A 23,795-nucleotide genomic window follows, 5' to 3' on the forward strand; every position below is an offset into this window, starting at 1 on the left:
TATGAAATGCAGAACAAAACCAAAAAAAAAAAACTTTAAAAGTTAAGAGAACCATTCTCCCTCTCTTAGAGATTCATTATGAACACTTGCATATTAAAGGCTATGTCCCTGCAGCATAGAAACATGTTTAAATTAATTTAAACTCCATAAGGGCAGAATTCAGGTCTGTTTTGCTCGCTAATGTGTCCCAAGAGCTTCATATAGTGCTATTAGATATTTATTGAATAAATGAAAGAATGTCCTAGTTATATATTATTGATAAAGAATTACCAAAAGTTTAGTGGTTTAAAACAACAAATATTTATTATTATCTCAGTTTCTGTGGGTGGGGAATCCAGACACAGCTAAGGTGGGTCTTCAGCTCAGAGTCCCCTAGGCTGCAGTCATCCCAAGCTTCACTGCGGGAGGATCCAACTTTCCAGGCCACTTGCATGGCTCTTGGTGGGCCTCTGGTCTTCCCTGGCTATTGGCTGGACGCTTCAGTTCCCTGTCACATGGCAGCTCACAAAATGACAGCTGGCTTCCATCTGAGCGAATGGGCAAGAAAGGGTATCCAAGATGGAAGCTCTTTTTATAACTTAATATCGAAATTGACATCCTATCACTTCTGTTATATTCTAACTGTTAGATGTTGGTCAATAAATCCAAGGCACAGGATGTGATTACTGGGAGACAAGACCATTGAGCTGCTTAGAGTCTGCCTATCACAAGGAATGACTGAATGAGCCCAGCATTTTCCGTACTTCTTTGGCCTCCTAACTTTTTTTTCAAATGATAGCTTTTAATTTAGAAAAACACTTCAGGAAACATGTAGAACTAATTTGTTTTCAATGTTATGTTCTAGGGAATAAGAATAAATAAGGCACAATTCCTTTATTAAGTTATTTTTTCCCAAAAAACAAATATGTTTTGAGTGCCTAGCACTGTCTTCTTGAAGAGCTCAGAGTTTAGTCCAAATGTGAAAGTCCTCTGTAGAATGCATCACTTTGGGAGAGGCAGCCTTAATTGATCAGAAGTACAGATTCCAACAGAAAAACATGGGGAAGAATACTGTTACATTTGTGACTTTCTGACTGACGAGCATGTGACCTCCCTCATGTGCCTCCCTGATGGAGCTCTGGACATGACCTAACCTTGGCTGGTGGGATGCTTCCACCAGGATTTTAAATTTTAAGTGAGTCACACACGACACAGAGCTAGTGAACAAGCTTCATGGTGGAAGTGGCCCTGGAATGCTGATCATAAGTACAAAACTTCTTTTTTTTTGAGAGTGTCTTTTTTTTTTTTTTTTGGTATCATTAATCTACAATTACATGAAGGACATTATAGTATAAAACTTCTTATCATGGCACTAGTAGAATTGTATTTTCACACCCCCTAAGAAATTAGGCATGGTCATATGCCTTGCTTTGGTCAGAGAAACGGGAGGGGAGGTAGTCGCATTACATCAGAGAGCAGCATTAAGAGCTGGTTAAGTTGGTTAGCTGGTGGCAATTGTCCTCATGCTCTTCCCTTTTCCAGATTCTGGGATTGTGGAAGCATAAGGCCTCCACTGGCCTGGAACTTCAATGAGCAGTGTCACCCTGACCATCATTGTAGAAATATAATGGAAACGAGAAATGAACCTTCATCTTTTATGCCATTGAGATGTTGGGGCTGTTTGTCACTGCAGCATAACCTAGCTGATACAATAATCTAGCAGGGAACGTCAGCACTCAGTATCTAACAATGGTAGGGTGAGTGTCCAGCAGTGGCAGTGCCAGTGGTAACAGCTTCACCAGACATGACTTTGGCTGCATTTTTTCTATCTAACCTCTCTTCATTCCTGCCTATGTTACGAAACTGGTTCTGTGAGGTATAGCCTTCCAATATCCTTCCAATAACTCCCTTTCCTGCACAAATCACTCAGGGCAGATTTCTGTTGCTTGCAGCCAAAAACTGCCTAATACCAACTCTCTTTGGTCCAACAGGATTCTATTGAGCCCAGTGTTCATCATTGTCCTGACTGCAGGCAAGCTTAAGACTGAAACTCAAAAATGAATAAGACATACTCCCTAATCTCAAGTAATGTATAACCTCACAAAACAAATAATATGCATATGAATGAAACTAGTGAGAAATTTAAAATCAGCCAAATGACACTGAAGGCACATGGATGGTTTCTTTACCGAGAAACTTCCAGAAGAAACAATAGATAAAAAGAGGTAGGGCATGTGTATTTTAATTTCCTTGTACTACTCTTCATGCGCCAAAATTGAAGTCTTTTGATTTGAGCAATATCTTCTCAGCACTGGAAACATTACTGCCAACAGTGCCTGGCACACAGTAAACAGTAAGTATGTATTTGTCAAATGACTAAATGAATGAATGTGATTAGGGCACACAGGTTTTAGAATCAGCTACCTAGGGTTCAAATCTTGCCTCTATCACATTAGCTGTGTGCTGCTGACAAGTTCCTATGGTTACTGAGCCTTGAAACAGAGATTTCTGTGGTCCTCAATATAAGATGGAGATGCTACTACTATTGGTTTCCAATATTTTTGGCAGACCTGAATATATGTGATGTCATTTAGGAAGCATCTAATAAATGGGATATAGGAGTTTAGATACCCATATATACGTACCTATGCATGTGTGCACATAGTCCCCAGAATTCACTTATTAATTCACACAGAAACTGTTCATGAACGTTTACCATGTGCTGCACATACCGCTGAGGACTGAGAATCAGTGGTGAGCATGACATAAACCTTATGATAAGTGGGGTGACAGGGAAGTTCAGGGCGCTGAGACTATATGTGAGAAATACCACAGGGAAAATTTGAAATGACCTCTGACAAAAACCAGCATGTCTGCCCTTTGCACTTGTCTAAATTCTCCCAACTTCCACCCTGTGTACTTCTCCCCGCTGAAAAAACAAAGGCCAGATGTGGCAGGTGCTGTAAGTCACCTCTCCAATGTTCATTTCTCCTTTCTTCTTACTATTAGGACCTTGACTTTCTTTAGGATAGTAATGTGTCCTGATACCAGACCATTTCTTAAGCTCTCCTGCAGCTAGGGGGTGGCTGTGGGACTCAGTTCTCGCCTAAGAGATACAAGCAGAAGTGTTCTAGGCATTTCTGGGAAAGATTTGCTTTACTGATGTAGGTACCCTTCCTCCTCCCAGTCGCCTCCTTCTTTTATCAGCCTGGACATGAAAGGGAGGCCAGAGGGGCAGTGAGCATCCTGGCTCATAAGGACACCATGAGGAAACAAATTCTACCCACCCAAGAGGGCACAGAGGAAAGCTGGAGGGGCCTACGGCCCCCGACGGCAATGGGAAGCCAGCCTACTTGCCTGAATAAGCCATTTTTCTTTGGGTTCTCTGTTGCACAGCAGAGTTCTGAGCCTTTAATGTTATACTTAACCATCTAACAGATATTTACTGAGTAGATATTTACCTACTATGTGCAAGGCACTATTCTAGGCCCTGGGGAGATAGCAGAGCAAAAAGGACCTGCCTTCAAGAAGTTTACTTTCACTGTTGAGGGTACAAACAAGATAAGCAGCAAAATACGTACTACATTAGTGGAAAAGTTCTGAGGAGAAAAATAAAGCATGGCCCTCCTACACTGCTGGTGGGAATGTAAATTAGTTCAACCATCGTGGAAAGCAGTATGGAGGTACATCAGAATGCTCAAAACAGACATACCATTTGACCCAGGAATTGCACTCCTAGGAATTTACCCTAAGAATGCAGCAATCAAGTATGAGAAAGATCAGTGCACCCCTATGTTTATCGCAGCACTATTTACAATAGCCAAGAATTGGAAGCAACCTAAATGTCCATCGATAGATGAATGGATAAAGAAGATGTGGTACATATACACAATGGAATACTACTCAGCCATAAGAAAAGGGCAAATCCTACCATTTGCAGCAACATGGATGGAGCTGGAGGGTATTATGCTCACTGAAACAAGCCAAGCAGAGAAAGAGAAATACCAAATGATTTCACTCATCTGTGGAATATAAGAACAAAGGAAAAACTGAAGGAACAAAACAGCAGCAGAATCACAGAACTCAAGAATGGACTAACAGGTACCAAAGGGAAAGGGACTGGGGAGGATGGGTGGGTAGGGAGGGATAAGGGGGGGAAGAAAAAGAGGGGTATTAAGATTAGCATCCATAGGGGGGTGGGAGAAAGGGGAGGGCTGTACAACACAGAGAAGGCAAGTAGTGATTCTACAACATTTTGCTATGCTGATGGACAGTGACTGTAAAGGAGTATATAGGGGGGACCTGGTATAGGGGAGAGCCTAGTAAACAAAGTATTCGTCATGTAAGTGTAGATTAATGATAAAAAAAAAAAAGCAGTTCCTGTGTGGTGACCTCCAATGAGTTCTACACAATGATATAAAGGGCATATAAAAGTGTAGGCAAAGGGTCTGTTTGTGTTTATACAGAGGATCAAAGCCTAATTGGGCTACCCCGAAAATGAACTAAGATACTATATGAAAAAGAACTTCCAACATCAGCACTCTTGGGAAGACTCATGACAGAAGATGATCAGCAAAAAAAAAAAACCCCAACAAAGATCCACGCACTGCTACAGCTGTAGATGCACTCATCCCACCAGCTCCTGGACTTGCCATGGGAATGAGGAAGGAGATATCTAAGCTGGCCTGTGCATACAGTAAAACAACAAATTTGACTGGATCTATACTGTTGGAACTCAACCAAGAATTAGGAGAAGTGCAAATTGTAGTGCTCCAAAATCTTACAACTACAGACTATTTACTGTTAAAAGAACATAAGGGATGTGAACAGTCCCCAGGAATGGGTTGTTTTAATTTATCTGAATTCTCTCAGACTGTTCAAGTTCAGCTGGACAATATCCACCATATCATAGATAAGTTTTCACAAATGCCTAAGGTGCCTAACTGGTTTTCTTGGTTTCACTGGAGATGGCTGGTAATTACAGGTCTGCTTTGGTTATGTAACTATACTCCTATTATGTTAATGTGTGTGTGCAATTTAATTAGTAGTTTAAAACCTATCCATGCTGAAGTTACTCTACAAGAAGATATGCCAAAGAAATAATCAATCTTCCCATGCTTTCTGCCACCTGCTACTTCTATAGCTTTTCTTCTTCCTTCCTAATTACAACCCTTAAATAGAATTCGTGCCTCATATCAAATTTACCGAGTATCATAACTCCTCCAAGTGGTAAAGATACCTCAAGACAAATGCTGGGCATAGAAGCCACAGGGCATAAATATGCAAAGAAGTAAAAAGCTAACCTTTTCAAACAATAAGGCTTCTCTCTCACTTACCAACTCTACATTTCCCTGTATGGCCCCGGAAGATGACTGGTTAGCCAGAGACGGGTAAGATTCCTCAAGGGAGGAACAACCTAAGACAGGCACAGTCGCAGGGGGGCCATCAGGTGAGAAAATGGGGATCAGCAGAGGTGAGGCTTAGAACCTCCCCCCTCATGTTCTGAGAGAAATCTTCTGCATACATGGATGTTTATTGACCTTGTCTAGCTCGGATTAACACATAGTCTACAGGCACACACCTGATCATCTACATTTGCTCTCTTACAACACTAAACTCTGTTTTCTACCTTTATCTCGTATCTACCTACCACTTCAGCATTTTATTAAAAATAATAATAATAGAGAAATGTGGTATCCACACATAAATCAAGTTTAAAAATCAAATGAATATTCATATTTGAACTGTTTATAGTTCATAATGCATGAACAAAACTGAAAGCTTCTGTGATGACTGCCCTTGTACTGTTCACCATGTAAGAACTTATTCACTATGTAAGAATTTGTACTCCATGTAAGAACTTGTTCGTTATGCATCAGAAGATGGGAGACTGACGAAAATTAGGCTTGGGGTGGATTAGTGATTGTGCATTGAGTATTGACCCCCCTATACAGAATTTTATTGTTGTTAACAACTATTTGATCAATAAATATGAGAGATGCCCTCACAAAAAAAAATAAAGAAAGAAAGAAAGAAAGAAAAAAAAAAGCATGGAAGGAGAACAAAGCTGTCAGTAGTGGGAGGATTACAATTTCAATAGGGTGTCCAGGGAAGTCTCGGGTGAGACGGTGTGAAATGAAGACTTGAGGGAAGTTAGGGAGCAAACCATGAGGACATGGAGAAGGATATTCCACCAGAGGGCCCAGCCAGTGCCACAGCCACAGTGCAAGGAGGTGTGCCAAGTGAGAGGACCAGCCAAGAGCCGAGAGTGGATGGAGCAAAGTGAGCGGGGAACCTGGGGGAGATGGGGTCTGGGAGGTGGCGGTGGGGAGAGGAGGTGAGGCGGGTGTCACAGGGCACCAGGTGGCAAAGCTTTTCCTGTAAGGGGCCAATAGGTTTTAGCCTTTGCAGTGTACACGGTCTCTGCTGCAAATGCTCGACTCTAAGAAAGCAGCCATAGACACTGTGTAATGAATGGTATGGCTATGTTTTAAAATGTTATGTACAAAAACAGGCAGCAGGCAGCAGGATTTGGCCGGAGGACCCTAGTTTGCAGAACCTTAGGGTATGGTAGATGGGTACAAGAACTTCGGCTTTTACTAGAAGTCATTGGTTAGCTAATGGAATGATTTGAGTATGGAAGTGGCATGAACTGAATCTCATCTTAACAGGATCACTCTGGGTGTTAGGCTGAGATTAGAAAAAAAAGAAGGAGGTGAGAATGAAAACAGGGAGGCTAGTTTGGAGACAACTGCAATAATCCAGGCTCATGTCACATAAAATATTCCCTTGGTTTCCAAATCATTGGCAAGAGTAGGACCATGTTACTCAAACGATTTATGCAACCTGCCATACTTCATGCATAATCAGTGTTACCCACCTCCCCTCCAGAGAGGTGGACCCCAAGTGCTTTGCAACCTGATTGGCCAAGCAGAACATGAAGAACTCTTTATCTAATTGAAACAGTTGGGGGAGATATTCAATAAGCAACATGCAATTAGCCAAATTAGAATAGACACAAAACACCAAGGCTCGCATTCCCACAAAACTCAAAAACAAAAGCAGCCCAGCCCCAAGCTCAGGTAATTGCAGAGAATACAACCTGGCACTGGGGTATTTTGTTGACTTCATGATAGAACACGCTCATCACAAATATTGAGATGTGGCCAGCAGTAATGGAGTGGCGATTTCCCTCCCTTCTGCTGCACACATTGTGCTGGCCCTGGGGACAGGGGGGCTTTTGATAAGAAGCAGCCATGGCTGATTCGGGTCTGGCAGAGATGGACGTGCTCAGTGGCCATCTGTTGGTGCAGGAGCTGATTTGGGTGGAGCTTGGCAGACATTGCTGCCTCCCCATCACCATTCCTGCCTTCCTTCTGCTGGGAGAAAGCCTCACTGTGCGCTCCCTGAGTGGCCAAGTCCTCAGGCCGGCAGGGCCCTTCCCTACCCCAGGGATGAATCTTTATTGATGTGTGTCAGCTGAGGGGTTCTCATTCTCCCTGCTAAGTCTGGTGGCCCTAAGAATGTGCCTCTGAGACCCCTACTGCAGGGCAGGTAATGTGACATTGGCCACTTGCTGCACTCGAAAATCTATCAGTACGTTGGTGATGACTCACATTTCCCTTGGGCTGCTCCCAGCCAGTGACAGGGTATGGCAGGCATGTCGCTGGGAAACACGGGACTCTTCCAACAAGTGACTTCTTTGCCTTGAGTTCCCAACGACGGCCTTGCCGAACTTCCCTTAGACACAGTGCAGTGTAAGATGCTTTTATCCAACCTTCCTTCCTTTTCTGTTTCCTTTACTCAGGGTCAGACCTGCACTGCTGTCTGCCAGCAATCCCCATTTCCTCTCCCTAATGCACTTCTAACATGTTCAATCTTATCTCAGCATCTGCTTCTTAGGGAACCTGGACCAAGATACCAAGTGATAATTAAAGCATGGGCAAGCAATCCAATTTGGTCAATGAGATGAAAAGGGAAGTCTTGGGGTGGGGGGCTTTCCAGGAAGCTAGGACAGCTTTTTTTATTTCTGTCTTAAGACCAAGGGTGGGTCCAGATTTGGTGGGACATAAAGCTTACATAATTTGAAGTACCTTTTTTAAGTAAAAGAGTGCATATACATCTTTAAAAATTTTTTCACAAGTGTACATGCCATTTGAGCACACTGCTAGACCTTGAAGGGGCCTGTGAAAGTGAGGGGCCCTGAAGCTTAAGTTTCATTAACTCCATGGAAATCTGCCTCTGCTCTTGATGTTGCCATCTGCAAGTGATGACTGGAGCTGGGGCAGCCATCCTGGGACCATGAGGGGGGCCAGCACAATGGAAGGAACTTTTCTTTATTGATGTTGCTGAGTTACTTGAGTACCACCTCTGGAACTACCTTACCTGTAGACTCAGGGTTGGGAGCTAATTAATAAAAATCCTTACTCCTTAAGCCAAATTTAGTAGGCTTTCTTTTATTGGTGGCCAAAAGCATTTTAACTGATTTAAGATTTATTTCTGAAAAAGTTACTTCTACCAATTTCATCCCCTGTTACACACTGAATGAGGAAGAGGGATCTGGAGTTAAGAGAAAAAAGGAAAGAGTCCGTGTCAACTGTACAGAAATCAGGTCTGCACGCTGAAGTTTCCTTAGAAAATACAGAAATTCTTCTAAGAGGACAGGAGTGAATGAATGATTGCATTGGATCATACACTTGTCTCTGGGAAAATGGTGAGGGTTCCTAAGAAGAGGGAAATGATCTAGATTTTGTCTGTGATATGGAGCTATGAGTCAGTGGAGAGACAAGGGTCATGTAATCATATCAAAACTGCTCTGGGCTGTCCTAGCTGAATCACTGTGAAATACCATGAGAACCCCGCAGGGGACCAAGAGCTAGCATGGAACCACAGGACTTCATGGCACATATAAAATCATTCTACCTGAGCCAACAATATTTTCACTAAAAACCTAGTATCTTCGTGGCTATCAGCTAATGACAGTCTGGGACATATATTGACACCTGGCTTTATGTCAGGCACTATGCCAACACTTTACATACAGTGCTTCACTTAATCCTCATGGCAAATTTGTGATATAAAAACTAGTATCACCATTTACAGATGAAGAAATTGAGGCTCGGAAAAATTGACTAACTTGCCCAAAGGCACATAGTCATGAAGTGATGGAACCAGAATCAAATTCCAATAGTTAGTATCTAACACTAGCTTTTTCTTGCCTTGTTTTCCTCTTCATCAAGAACTTCACATTTTTCCTCCAACTCTTTATACAAAAGGTCAGATCATAAATATTTTCAGCTTTGTGGGCTAGACTGTCTCTGTTGCAATTACTCCACTCTGCCAATTGCAGTGCAAAACCTGTGTAGCTGTGTTCCAATAAAACTTTATTTGTAAAAACAGGCAGTGGGCCTGACTTGGTCTGTGGCCATAGTTTGCTGACCCCTGCACTATGTCATCACTCCCTTCTCCTATTAGCACTCTCATCCCTTCTACCTACCATGCCTGCTACCACAATGCCCATTGCTAATGACTGTATAGAGTCCAGTGACTCCAGTTTATTGGATTACCATGAAGTTTTGAGCTTCAGCTAGGCAGGCTCACTTGTACAGGCTTCTTCTAAGGCCCCCATTTGGCCCCTAGCAATGGGATTGCCATTATATACATACATATGCAAATATATAATTTGCATAAGGAAGTTAGTTTAACAATATTTCATTTTGTTTTAACTCCCTCCTACTTTCCCTCACGTCAGGTGGCAGGGAAAGGGGCATGGGCGTTTTGGGGATCTGGCTTCTGAGAAGGCATTTACTTTGGGTCTAGCAGGCTGTTTATGTGGTTCACTCTGTTATGTGTACGGTCAGGCTATTGCTTACCCCTCCAGTGTGGGAATGGCTTCCAGAGCACGCCTAGGAGCCCCCATGACATTCCACCACCAGCGTGAACCAAGCAGGGCTGGAGATGGCACAGTGTCCTATGAAAGGGTCCTGTAGAGCCTGTCGCTAGAAGGAAGTGGGAGTGGGGAGAAAAAAGCCTTGAAATGTAAGAAGGCAGAACCCCATCTGTGGAAAATTCCTTTAAACATTAGACATGTAAATTTCTAAGTGGAGGACTGGGTTCTCATCCATGGCTAATCAAAACAGAATTTCTCTCTTTTCAGGAAAGCATTTGGTTATGTAGTATACATGCTTGTGAACACACTACACATTTTTTATGAGTATTGCAGAAATAATAAGGTGGTTAATGAATGTTAGCTATTTTATTTTATTTTTCCTTCATCTATAAAAATAAGTGGAATATAGAAAACTGATGACATTGGTATTAGCACTAAGACACATAGCTCTCAGAAACAAAACACTATTAAGAATCAAGAGAGAGAACAAGGATCAGATGCATCAGTAAATTTTTAGCTTGGATTTGACACTTACTGATACAAGCTAGCCAACCATGGTCATCTGTGAAGTAAAAGAACAAAAGGAAAGATCATGCACAAAATATAGGAGCCATGTCCTTAAAGGTAACACACAAATAGCAATTCCACTGGGTTTTTATAACTGGGAAAAAGCCTCCTCTCCTTTGTCCCTTGAACATTTGATTTATACATACATTTTCAGTAGCTCATTTGTATTAAAGTCAGGCACTGACTGTCCCCAGGCTCAGTTTCTTGATCTGTAAAATGGGGATAATAATATGATTATTGTATTAGGAACTGTTTGTGAAAGCGCCTAGCAGAGAGTTGGGCCCTGGTGGGTACTCAGTACATTTAACTCTTCCCCACACCAACCTGTTGAATGCGGAGTGACCAGCTGGGCAACTCTGCAGGCCTTACATACTAGTGTTTGCCAGCATCCATGCTATTTCCCAGTGTGGTCATTGGCTTAGGGTTTATGCTGAGTAATATCCTGCACTTAATCAGAAAACAAGTAGATGCAGACCCCTGGTCTGAACTGAGTGTGGATGGCAACCCCTGTTGCTAGGAATAGGGCTAAAGTGATGGGCAACCAGAGGAGGCGTGAGAAGGACAATGACTTGGAACCTGTCTGGGAAAGAAGAAATAATGGGGAGCCCACCCTTATTGACCTGGCCCTGCACTTGATCGTCTGAGAGAATGTGCTCAAGCCATGTACATTTCACCCTTATATCTATCTTGCAAGCTTGGGTTTTACTCTAAGTGCCATGGAAGCCACCAGATGAAAATCATTGCTTTCTAGCTGTATTTTAATGGAATCGTCAATCTGTAGAAATGAGAAAGTCTCAATTTGGATGTTCATCTCATGGTAAGCTGATGGCATTAATGCCCCTATTCTTCACCCCTCTGTACATCTGTGCCCTTTGCCACATGACGTTCCAATTCCTCTCAATAAAGATTTACCTAGAATCTGAACCAGATGTGTGACTTACTTTGGGCAAAGGACTGTTAATAAGAGTGATACAAGGGGAGACTAAAAACCACTTGCATGTTTCTACCTCCTCTGCCATTACCTTAAAACATATCTGGCCTAGCTGGAAGAAGAAAGACATGAACTAGAGCTAGACCTCAGTCATCTCATTCAAAGTTATCCTGGATCAGCCAACAGCCAGACAACTTCCATACCTATGAATAAGCATAGGCAAATCAGCAGGGCTGGTTGGTTATCCAACACACAACTGATCAGAGGCACAGAAGCAAGCCCAGCCCAGAAGAGCTGGACTGTGCAGACCTGTGAGCTAATACATGTTTATATGGCATTAAGGTTTTGTGGTTGTTGGTTACATAACATTATAATGGCAATAGATAATTGATATACACCTCAAATTAAAACTGCTTTAAACTGAAACTCATGGAAGCTCAAAATCAGTAGTTGAAATGAAATATTTGTATGGTTTAGTCTCTTCCAGCGTAAACTCTGGAGTCTTGGGATACTGGATTCACATCCCGGCTCGTTTTGTATTGCCTGTCAAGGCTTGCAGTAGATAGTTCACTTCTCCGAGCCTTAGTTTCCTTATCTATAGAATGGCTTTAATGACATATCCACCCTGTAGGATTGTGAGAAGAATCAAGTGAGAAAACACCTTGTAGATGATAAATACTCCTCTGTAAATTTTAGTTGTAATCATCAACATGTACAGAGAGCAGAGAATAAAAGTGAAAAGGAAATAGAAGAAGCAATGGAAAGCATGGCATGGGGAAGAGATAAGAACTTTCATAGAGCCCTGTGTTGAGCGTTTTGCCCTGGCAAGTAAGTGGATTCTGTTGTAGGGAAAAAGCAGAGAAAACAACAGTTTTACCTAGAACATAACATGCTTGGTTGTGAATCACTTTTCAGATATTGGATTAAAAAGGATAACCAGAAGCTAAGAAACTGTCAGGCTAGTGTAACCAGAGGCCCAGAGGTGGCCTCCTAGGCTGGCATCATCCACACAGCACGAAGAGGCATTGCCAGGGGTGCTCCACCCCGTAGAGCTAAACAGTCAAGGCGTGCTCCCTAGGAGACATGGTGCTGAGGCCAGCAGTGGCTGGTTGGGGCAAGGACTGCTCTCAGTGCCAGGCAGTGGCTGAGAGTAGCTCCTCTTCCTGCACTCTGATCCCACCTTCTCCTTTCATGGAGGCCCTGCCCCATCAATTTATCTCTCTTGCCTCTTGAAGCCCTGCTTTTGTCTGCATGCTTCTTGGGATACAAACATGCTCAAGCCCCCCTCTTCCAAAATCATCTCTGCACCTGCCATGCTCCCCTCCTTCTTCCTTTGCTGCCACACTTCTTCAGAGAATTGTCTGTCCTCCTAACCTCTTCCTAACTCTCCACTTATGCCTTCGCTCTCAGGCACATTCAAGTCTAGTTGTTTCTTGGTCCCCCAAACAACTGCTTATACAATCTCAAAGACTTTACATCCTTAATATGTCCCATTTCCACCATCTCCTTGTTGTGTTGATGGCTATGCCCTTGGTTTTGATATCTATAACGTTTGACTTAGGAAATCACAATAATCTCTGATTTAGGAAATCACAACAATCTCCGGTCTCTCTTTTTACTAATCTACATTCCATATCATTCCAGACTCTCCTCTCTGAATCACACCTCTGAGGCTGGCTTTCTCCTGCTCAAAATCTCCCAGTGGCTCCCCGTTACCCACAGAGATAGTTTATACTCTCTAGATTGTTTCAAAGACTTTCAAGCTTTGCCCCCATCCAGCTTTCCCAGCACTCTCACTCATGAATCCTACGCTCCCATCAAACTGAATTATCCTTTATTCTTTGTACATATATTAAAGAATGAATATGTTAAACTATACCAAGTACTTGAATACTTCCACTTAATAACTCCATGATTTTGCTAATACAGTCTGTCATTCCCAGCAGTCCATCCTGCAATTTCTACATACCTAAATCATACCAAATCTTCAAAGCCCAGCATAAATACTTCTTCTTCCATGAAACCTTATTTTATCTTCTCAGGAGAAATAAATCTTTTCCTTTTCCTTTGCTAGAAATGGACACATTTGTACCTATTAGTATAGTTTTTGTACATATTTTATCTCTCTTGGACTAAGGACTTCTTGAGAGTACAATTCATCTCTGTATCACCGCAACACTCAGCATAGGGCACTGCACATAGCAACTATCTAATTAGCATTTCTTGAACAAATAAATGAGTGTATTTCAAAATATCATTCATGTGAAGATGGTAGCTATAAGTCATAATCACCAACAGTTATACCATATCTTAAGTCATGTTTGACATACTAGTTAACCTAGGGGTTGCAAACTCAACAGACTACAAGGGCCAGGCAAGTAGTGTAATGGTAAAACAGGCTTGGGTAAGTACAGTGGCAAATGTTAGAGTGTCTGGCACAATGTATGGGGTGCAGCTGCTCCTCAGCACCAGTCAATTGCTGCCAGTTGGAACATGAGCCCAGCATTATCAGGTCATTTGATTATTAGAGAGATACTAGAAATATGAATATTTATGTGAAATCTTCCAGGTTTTAAAAGCGAACAGCCAGCTCAATTTTTTAACAATTGAGCTGCCAATTTGCAAGTTTAAATAAATCCTGTATTCTGTTTAAGTGAAAGCACTAGCCAATTGACTTACCCGATACAATATACACAGCCAAGGACAACTGGCTCTCTGAGAATCAGAGCATCCTACATTGCGTTTAAGGCTGGCCCATGGTTGATTCAGAGGGTACTTTGTGGCTCTGCCATGTCCAGACTCTCATTTCCAGCATCAGTTATCATCAGAGAAAAAGAGAGGAGCTTTCTGGGAACTGAAACCCTCTGCTTGTCTGTATTCTGGAGACAACTGTATTGCTTTTTTCTGACTACATCTATTTCCAAGCCTGTTTTCATTTCCCCTCTGTCTCCTGCACTGAGCAATCACTCTGCCAGCCTCTGGGCAGGTATCAGAGAACTGCAGAGCCAGGTCTCCCAGCCTCTCAAACTTCATAAACTTCAATGGCTTGGCAGAGCCAAGACTCAAGAAACTGAGGGCAAGACATGAAACCACCACGCTCTCCCACAGCCCGGATCATGTTTAGCACCATTCTTTTAGGAAATATTAATAATATTGATGGTAATAATGACTAAATAGTGGGCCCCTAAGCTAGATTTCACAAGCTTGTTGAATTCTCACAACAATCCTGCAGAGTAGATGTATGAATCTGAATCAGGGTAAGTTAATGACTATAACAGTGAGCCCCCCAAATTCCAGTGGTTGAACACAATGCAGATTTATTTCTTGCTCACCTTACGATACAATGTCACTTGGATTAGGAAGGGGAACTCTGTTTTATGCAGTTATCTGGGGGCCCAGGATCCTTCCACCTTGTGGCGGGACCCTCCTCTAGGACTTCAGGTTTCTCTCTACTCAGCTGGAAGATGGGGAAAGAGAACAAGGATTGCACATGGGAGATCATGATCAACCAGTACTAGAAGGGGCTTCCATCAGTCCTGCTCACAGTCTATGGACTAGAACTCAGTCATGCAGCCTTGCCTGACTGCAGATACACTCGAGCTGTATGCCCAGGAAGGAGAGGGGACCAGATATCGGTGAGCTATACAGTCTCTGCCATAACGGCCTCTCCTAGTTCCTACACGAGGAAAACGAGACTCAGAGAAGTTGTGCCACTTGCCTAAGGTCACAGGCCACTAAGTGGTAGAGCTGGGCCTCAAGCCTAGACTGGTCTAGCACGTATGTCCACTTTTCTGCACTGCTCCATTTGCTCTTTTCTATATCTCCCATTCCATCTTGGACTGTGACATTAATAAATGCGATATACCCACTCCTGTAAGACCCCTTGCAGCTAGAGAATGCTTCATCGCCATATTCCCGTGAGCCTTTGCCTAAAGAGGCTGTCAACTCTAAAGTCTTTGGGCTTTCCTAAAATGGAACAACCTGCCTTCTTCTAGAATAGAAAAAGGCAAGGAGCAGGTCACAAGTGATAGCACCTCACCTCTCCAACAAGGTTTCCCTGGAGCGCTCCTAGGCTAACGGCGTGCCACTCAGTAGTGTTAGCTGGCTTGTATACTGCTTCCCCTGCCCTCAGTAGCTTGAGAGCACATGGAACCCCATCGCAGATGTTTACACATCATTAGAACCTATTCATGTACTTTGGTTGCTAAATTTCTTAGTTAAGGTGGCTTAAAGGTCCATACAAATGTGACAATGTTAAGTATGTGAGGAAACGTAAGTGTATAATTAGTTAGTTGCCGATAGGAAACCTCAGTGTTAATCTTTCTAGAACCGCTTTCCCACCAAGAAAAAACTTGGCTGGGTTACACCCCTGAACTCATATACTTCCTTCATAATACTCATTACAACTACAACTTTAAAAAATGCTTGTGTAATAATTGATTTAACATCTGCCTCCCTCTCGAGACTGTTAACTCCATGAGGGCAGAGATCATGTCTTTTTTTACTCAGCACTTGTATCAATCAGATAATGCTGTATAATAAACAAGACCCAGACTCAGTAACTTAGAGTAATTATTTATGATCTCTTACATACCCACAGGTCAGCTGGGGTTTGACGAATCCAGGCTGGTCTCCACTGAACTTAATTCCAAGCTGACAGTGCTTCTTATTCTTCAGAGCTGCTGACATGATTTTCTCATGGCAATGACAGAAATGCAAGAGGCAGTGAAAGCAAATTCTTATAAGGTCTAGTCTTGGAACTGGCACCCAGTCACTTCTGTCCACCCTCCATTGACTACTGTGAACCACATGGCCAAGCCTGACCTCAGTGGGTGGGAAAACGCACTCTGTCTCTGGTGGGTGCCACTGCAAAGTCACACAGCGTAGGGTAAAGGCAGAGGATGGGTGAAGAGTTGGAAGCAATAATACAATGAATGTATCATGCAGCTGCATCTGCAGTAGCTGGAACACTGCACTATACATCAGACACACCAGATAAATATGAATAAATGTATAGGGCATTCCTGGTAAATTAATCTCTCTGGGTTGAAAAAAACCCACTAGTTGGTGAGGATTAGCTAATATGGCAGGGTAATATATTAAAAGATTAATTTGTATTTGTTCTTCATAAATCTCCCCCTCCCTGCAGTTCAAGCAGAGAGCTGGAGGGAATTGTATGTCTGCTTACAAGGCAGAAGAGCCAAAGCAACCTAGAGCCAAAAGTTCTTCTGATCTTTTGTTCAAGTCTCGGCCAATTGAAGAGAGAATGTTGGTCTCCATGAAAGAGAAGGGAGGGTAGAAAGGCTTTTGGGAGAGGAAAGCTTGCCCGGCCAGGAGGGGAATGTGACCACAGAGTGCAGCAGACCCATACACTGCTCTGCGGCCCATTCTGGGAATACGTAAGAGCTTCAGAAAGGAAAGTTCAGTGTGCCTGAGACAGAGAGACCCTGCGCCCACCCAGAAAGAGCTCCAAACCCTACAAATGGCCCAGAAGCAAGGACTTCTGGATATCAAAGTTCCCCTAGGTCTTGGACAGTAGGGACACCTGGTCACTTCAAGCTTCCCAGAACCTGTTAAGACCCTGGGACATGAAGGAGTCCCCCTCAAGGTCTAAGACTACATTTCCCACATCCCAGTGGGATCAGGGCCCAATGTGATCATTAAGGTGATTTAATGAAAATAAAGAAAATGCTATTTCTTAGACATGTGAATTAGAGAAGTTATTCACACTCATTAAACTATGAAAATTGTAGCTGGGAACTGGCAAACCAAGGCTCTTTGAAAGCTCAACATAATAATAGTACTTAAATATTTCTCAGACATTTCACATTTTCATGTGAAATCTTACAATTCCATACAAAGCCCAACACAAGGCACTAGGGAGGAGATGCTGATAATAAAATAAAGAACCTTTCCCTCCACCTTCCAGGGTTTGAGGGCTCTTTTGTAAAACCCACACAATCCGAGATTATGAAGTTAACATTAGCAATAACGTTTAAATTATGCAGGCTCCCAGCTGTGCTGTGATGTTTGCACACTTTCTAGGAAGTGACTAATTATAATTAGTGCTTAAATACAAAAGACATACCTTCATTAAAAGAAAGGGAGAAAATGAATTTTACATATTTAGACATTGGTCTCCCAGCTCTGGCTATTTTCATATGCTGGGCTTGCTAGCTGAAGGACAGGAAGGAAATGAATGCTGATTTCTGCACTACCTGTGAGAAGATGGATTTAGATGGCTGTGGGTGAAGCGAGGACGCCAGACACATAACAATTCCCAAGACTAAGAATCCCGTGTCAGCCAGTCACCTCACAAAGATGGCCGGGAGGGGCAGAAACAAGGAGCAAGCCACCAACAGAGCTGGGTTCTTGTCCCCAGTCTGTCCTGCATTCTTTGTGGAAGGTCACTTAGCTTCTCTGGGTCTCGATTTCCTGGTCTGCAAAGTGGAACCGACAGTGCCTGCTCTACAGATGGGGTACATTTTGTGTGTGTGTGTGTAAGCATTGTTTTTTTTCCCCTGAGACAATAGCCGCTGTTTTTTGAGTGCTTACAAGGTATCTGGCCTTTGGTTGGATCCTGTGGATTTGGGATCAAAAAGGAAACACAGAACTCACCTCCTGGGCATCCTTCTCCTCATTACTTATCTTCACATGTCAGTTTTCTCAGTCATCTCCCTCACCGGCCCTTTACCATTAGGGACAGAGTCCAGGTCTTGGTCACAGTCCTGGCACCTACCATTGTGGCTGCACATAGTAGACACACCATAAATATTATTTGGAAGTAGGAAGGAAGAGAGACACCTAGTCTCATATTGATAGAAAATGGTTTCGGTGTTTTAGTCGTTTTCATCGGTACCACAAACTTCTTTGAAAACAAGGGGTGTGTCTGACATTTCTTCTGGTACTTACTACAGTGCCTAGCAATTCTGAGCATGCAATTATTCATACATTCCATGAATATTAATTGAACTCCTACTATGAGGAAGGCTCTATAGTAGTTGCTAAGGACACAGCACTGAACAAGACAGCCACCCTTCCTGTCTCATGGGACTTAAGTTGGAAAGGTGGAAAGGATAGTCAGAACATTAATGAATCACCAGACCAATAAATAGTCAACCATAAATTTTGAACAGTAATGCAGCAAACATTAGCAGCTACCTATCAAAGACTACTACCTTCAGTTTGCTAACATAACCCTGATTTTGTTTAGGAAGCCATATACCCAGTTCCAAGTGACTCAATAAAGTTTAGTTGAGTTGCACTAAACTTGTCATGACACTTTCATTTCTCTCTGCCAATCATTGCTCTGGAGTGGATATGTAACCGAGTTCTGACCAATAGGCTATGAGGGAAAGTCTACCGGAGGCTTCTGGGAAATATTTTCCTCCCTAATAAAAGAGAAAGCTGCACAAGGGACAAGCCCTTTTTCTTGTCACTGTCCTTCCTGCTTGGGATATGATCATATGACAATGTGATAGTTGCAGCTATGGCAGCCCTCTTGTGCTATGAGGAAATACATTGTTGACACGTGTACGGTACAGCAGGCAGATGGAACCTGTCTAGGCTCCTGATGGCATCCACTGGAGTCTTTAAAGAAGCCTGCTGAGGAGCTTCTTTTTTCTTATTCTGAGTTCTGAAATTGAGAAATCAGATAATGGAGAAAGAGATGAAGGGAGAAATAGCATCGTGGCTGCTGAATGCAAGGAATGGGGATGAGAGAACCAGCTGGGCCTGAGCCCTCAAATAGGCAGACTTGGCACCTAGTTACAGATCACACCGGAGTAGCGGAGACCAAGGGCTGCACGTGGCAAGCTCAGCCCCAAGGGGAGCTTGGTCCAGTTTATTAACAGATAAGCCACTCTTCCCCCCAAGGGATGGTGAGAGTAAAGGGAAATAAAGAGACCAGGAGTTACAGTGGCTGGCTTCCTCCACGTGGAAGGAAGCTTCAGGAGGGAGCATCAAGCACCCCTCACTCATCCCAACCACAAAGCTGAGCCACTGCACCAACCCTAGAATTGCCTCTAAACCTCTTATCACATGAGCCGCATAAACCTCTATTACTTAAGTTCCTTCTAGTCCAGGTTTTCTGGGACTTGCAGCCTACCTGGCCAAAGCACCATGAAGGGAAAGCAGAGGATAGTGAAAGGGACTGTACAAAGGGGAACTCCATTTTTATTTGGACAGGGGTGGAAGTAGTCAAGGAAAGGCTTCTCTAAATTCGTCCTGTGTTAGCGGGTCCTGAAGGATGGTGGGGAAAAGGCTTCATAAAGGGCACAGAAGTGAGAAGAGCCCGAGGCATCAAAAGAAGGAAGGTCCTCATGACTGAGGTGGATTCGGTGAGAGGGAGTTTCACGGGATGTGCCATCGCAGGGACAGGGAAGCAGGCGCTGAATCACAGCCTGACAGACGGGATGTGGCAGGAACCCAGGAGTTTTGCATGCAAAAATGGTTAGTAAGGAGTGCCTTAGGTCCTCTCAAGGGTGACAGGGAAGGAGGAAAAGAAGCAGGATCGGCCAGAGGGACAAGTTGAGCCATGATATAGGCCCAACAGCTGTGTCAGCTTATCCTGTGGGGTGTTCTGGGTACAGAATAGCCCTTTGTAGCTGTACCAAGACTGGCCAAGACAACCAGAACATTGCAGTCCTGTCATTGCATGTGGGCTACCTGGGAAAGATGGCACTTCAGGGGTCATCCCTGAAGGGGCTGACAGCTAAGGGGGCAAAGTCACACATGTCAAGAACCATTGTTTAGTCTCAAACATTTGAATAACTTGCTTAAAGGCAGAAGTACATCCTAAATGGGCTTGGGCTAATTGTTCCAGAGCCTTGGCCTTCTGCTCGAGGGAAGAATGGGAGTTGGGCTTTAACGAATGCTTAATCCTTCTTACAAAGAGGGAGGGTGAATGATTCCAGCAAGACTTGCACGCCTTGAAACCTGCACAGGTACAAACACAGAGACCACTTCCATTGCCCTTTAGCCTGCCCTCAGGCTGATTATTTACTGGTACTTGGTAAGTTTTATGAGTAACAGCAAGATCACAGCCACCTGACCTTCCCACCCTCTTACCAAACAGATTCACTGTCTTCCCTGCTGGCATTTTCCTTGGGCTTCTCGTCAAGGCTGACTCAGCTGTTGCCTTCCTTCAGAATTCTCCACCTAGCTTTGGTTTTTTTGAATTGGGCCCCAGTACATTTTCTCTGAGTCTTTATTTATAGGCATTGTGTCAACTTCTGCTCTCACAAAGAATTAGCCACCCACCAACTTTTTCTTTTCTGAACCATTGCCTCCATAATAGGAAGAATTGGAAGTGATGCATGGAAACTGAGACACTTTGACATTGGAAACTGGGTTCAATAGTTGGCATCTAGTGAGGATTGGGGGTTTCCACAGCTCTCCCTCCTTCAATGATAAGTGTTCCTCCTGACTTTTGGGGACCCACCCCTTGGTGGAGGCTACCAGTCATGTTACATATCTGGCTTCTGGGGTGGACATGGCCACCCAAGATGGACCAATAACAGGGCCAATTTCTTCTGGTCATAGTGATTGGTTCAGTGATGAGCATGTGACCTTAGCTGAACCAATCACTGTTTGGCATCTTTCATTCTAATCAGAGATTTGGGTGAACCTGGAGGTGGTGGTGGCCAACTACCCCACCAGAGTGAGAACAAAGCCCACACAAGGAGAGATAGCAGAACAAGAAGCAGAAAGACACAATAGTATTTGAGGCCCCTTGTGGCAGATGCCCTGGGGGCCAGCCCGTCCATCTCCTTGATTATGCAGGGCCAAAGATCCCACATCCTTTCTCCATAATTTTCTTAAACTAATTTAAACTGAGTTTCTGTTACTTGCAGGGAAAGATTTCTGACTCACACAGATTAATTAAGCCATGACCCCCATATCTATAGTAATATCAGATATTAGAACAAAAACGGATAGTTTTATTCACTTATTCATGTGATCATTCAACAAATATCTATCAAGTGCCTACTAGTTTGAGTAGATACAACAGCAAATAGAAAATAAATGTATGAGCATCGCGTCATAGAGAGCTCTACCCCATCTAAGACAGCACCCACCATTTTCTCTGCTATGTCTGTGCTTTGAGAGAGAGTGAGTTTCTTTTCAATGACATATCCAAGCAGAGAGTGAATGACAATTCGGCAGGAAAATGCTAAAGATATTTTCAAGCATTGCTGGAGAACCAGATTTAATGAGTTTTAGGGTTTCTTTCAAGCCTTGCATTCTAGGGTGGAGGTTTCCATATCTTTTTACCCATTCAGTTAGAGAATCTTCCCAACCTAATTCTGATTCTGTCCAGTTCCAGCTTATGAAACGAGGGCATTCTGCATGGCCGTATGCAGCAGGTGCTTGGTAAATGGTGGTGAGTGTTAGGTAGGAACCTCCTTTCCCCATTGCTTCATGTTTCCAAGTGGAGGGACCGCCATTAGAGTAACACTTCTACCCTCTTCCCCGCAGGAGGAGTGCCTTATATGATCCATGAATTTAAGACAAGAAGGTGGGCGTGCTTAGTTTCATCTCTCTCTCTGGGGGCCAGATGCTCACAAAACACTCTCATAAGCTCTAAGCAGATCTGTCCCTGCAGAAGAGGCCTATGCTTTGGGAATTAAGTTCAATACTGGTAAGCGTTAGCAAGCAATTTAGCCAGATCTAAGCTATGCTTATTGTTTTATCAGCAGTAAAGCTGACATTTTTATCTCCATCTGCCTAACTCTTTGGGGGTTTTCTCAATTAATTAGGATCTCAGGCAGGGAACAGGGGTGTCATGTATTAGCTTCTTAAATCCCAAGCAAAGTAGCTTACTTGCAGACAAGGCCGTCCCAATTTGGGTTTACCAATCTTGCCAGCCTCATCCCACACTAGCCCCTGCCCTCGTTTTTATCCTCCAAGAACATCAGGGTGCTTATCATTTCTTTCATACCTTTGCTATTTCATGCTTTTATGCTCTTTGCTTATGTTATTCTTTCTGCCTCCATATCCCTCTGTTAGCCACTGCCTGATCAGCTGATGCTTATCCATTTACTTGTTCTTAATGCCTTATCTCAGAGAACACCTCATCCAGGAGTCTGTCCTGACTGGCACCTTCCCACCACTGCAAGCTCAGGTTGGCACTCCCCTTTGGCTCTCAGAGCTTTATGAATAAAGCTCTGAAATGAATATACCTGCCATATCTTTAAAAATATCTTTCTCTCATCACTAGATTTTGAGTCTACTGAGGTGGGGACTAAGTATTCTTTATCTTTGAATTCCTCAGAATTCAGAACCTTTCACAGAGGATGTGCACCATAAATGTGTATTAAATCAATGCATAAAATAGCCAATAATGGGTAATACCCATTCCTGAGGTGAGGCTGAACTGGGAAGCCTGCCAATGGTCAGAAGCAGAATCAAAACTATAGACAAGGAGACACGTCCAAGCATTTAGTCCACAGGGCAAGGCACAGCAGAAAAAGAACAAAGTGAACAGAGGTAAAGACAGGTGGAAGAGGCCAAAAAGCAATACAGTACAAGCAATGGGTCAGAGCAAGTACTACAGAACTAAGGCTGTGAAGGACAAATAAGCCTGGTGCTCACCTATTACATGGTGCCAGGTGCATGGTCAAGGGAAGATAGAGGAATCCCTAAGGTCATGGGAAGGATTTGATGACAGTGGAGTGCAGGGGAAAATCTTGATTGCACATGACACATGGAGCCTGGTCTCAGCTCTGCCACTGAATACTCGGGTGAGTTTGGACAAATCACTTCCTTTTCCTGAGAAAGAGTTTCATTCACTATAAACCTGAACAGCACTAGATCACTTCTAACTTCTCCTCTGGGTTGAACTTACCATGATTCTTCAAGTGCTGTTCCATAGTTTGATTGCAGAGGATTCTTCTGTTACATAAATAATATTTAGTCACCATTTAATTCTTTATAGTCAATCAACTAAAAGTTCCTCCTCCATTTTGCTCTGAGTTTGAAAATCAAGGACTAAATTGTTTTTGCAATCCCTTCTAGCTGTAAAATTTATACTGTGCTATACTTTTCTCCATTTATTGAGCACCTACTCTTTGTTCCTCCCTGTGCTTAGCCCTGTGGCATTCTCTGTTCTGAATGAATTCATAATCTAGTTGAAATAATAAGACTAACACCTTCAAAGCAATTGAGAGAAAAATCTTAGTCTTTTGTATAATTTAGTGCTAAATTGTGTGTTAAAGACTATAAGGAATTGACAGATCCTATGAGGGAGGATCAAGAAGGGTTAAAGATATCAGGGCAGATTTCCTAGGGGAAGTAGGCCTGCAGGGGTGAATACAACACAGATAAGTAAAAGGAAGACAGAGATGGATGGATAGATGGATGAAGCAGGACATTCTTAATAAGAGGTAGAGCCGAAGGAGAGTAAAAACTTAAGATAATCATAAATTT

General features: G+C 43.1%; 1 long non-coding RNA gene across 1 annotated transcript; it reads right to left on the reverse strand.

Annotated features, from left to right (window-relative positions):
* Positions 1 to 311: 311 nt before the first annotated feature.
* On the reverse strand, positions 312 to 23,265 carry LOC118915323 (uncharacterized). Its single transcript, XR_005026035.2, has 4 exons — positions 23,215 to 23,265; positions 10,404 to 10,644; positions 9,852 to 9,977; positions 312 to 527 (listed from the first exon to the last, which is right to left on the reverse strand). It is a non-coding gene; the product is annotated as an uncharacterized LOC118915323 (long non-coding RNA).
* Positions 23,266 to 23,795: the final 530 nt, after the last annotated feature.

This window comes from Manis pentadactyla, chromosome 10 (assembly GCF_030020395.1).
Source record: "Manis pentadactyla isolate mManPen7 chromosome 10, mManPen7.hap1, whole genome shotgun sequence".
Taxonomy (NCBI): Eukaryota; Metazoa; Chordata; class Mammalia; order Pholidota; family Manidae; genus Manis; species Manis pentadactyla.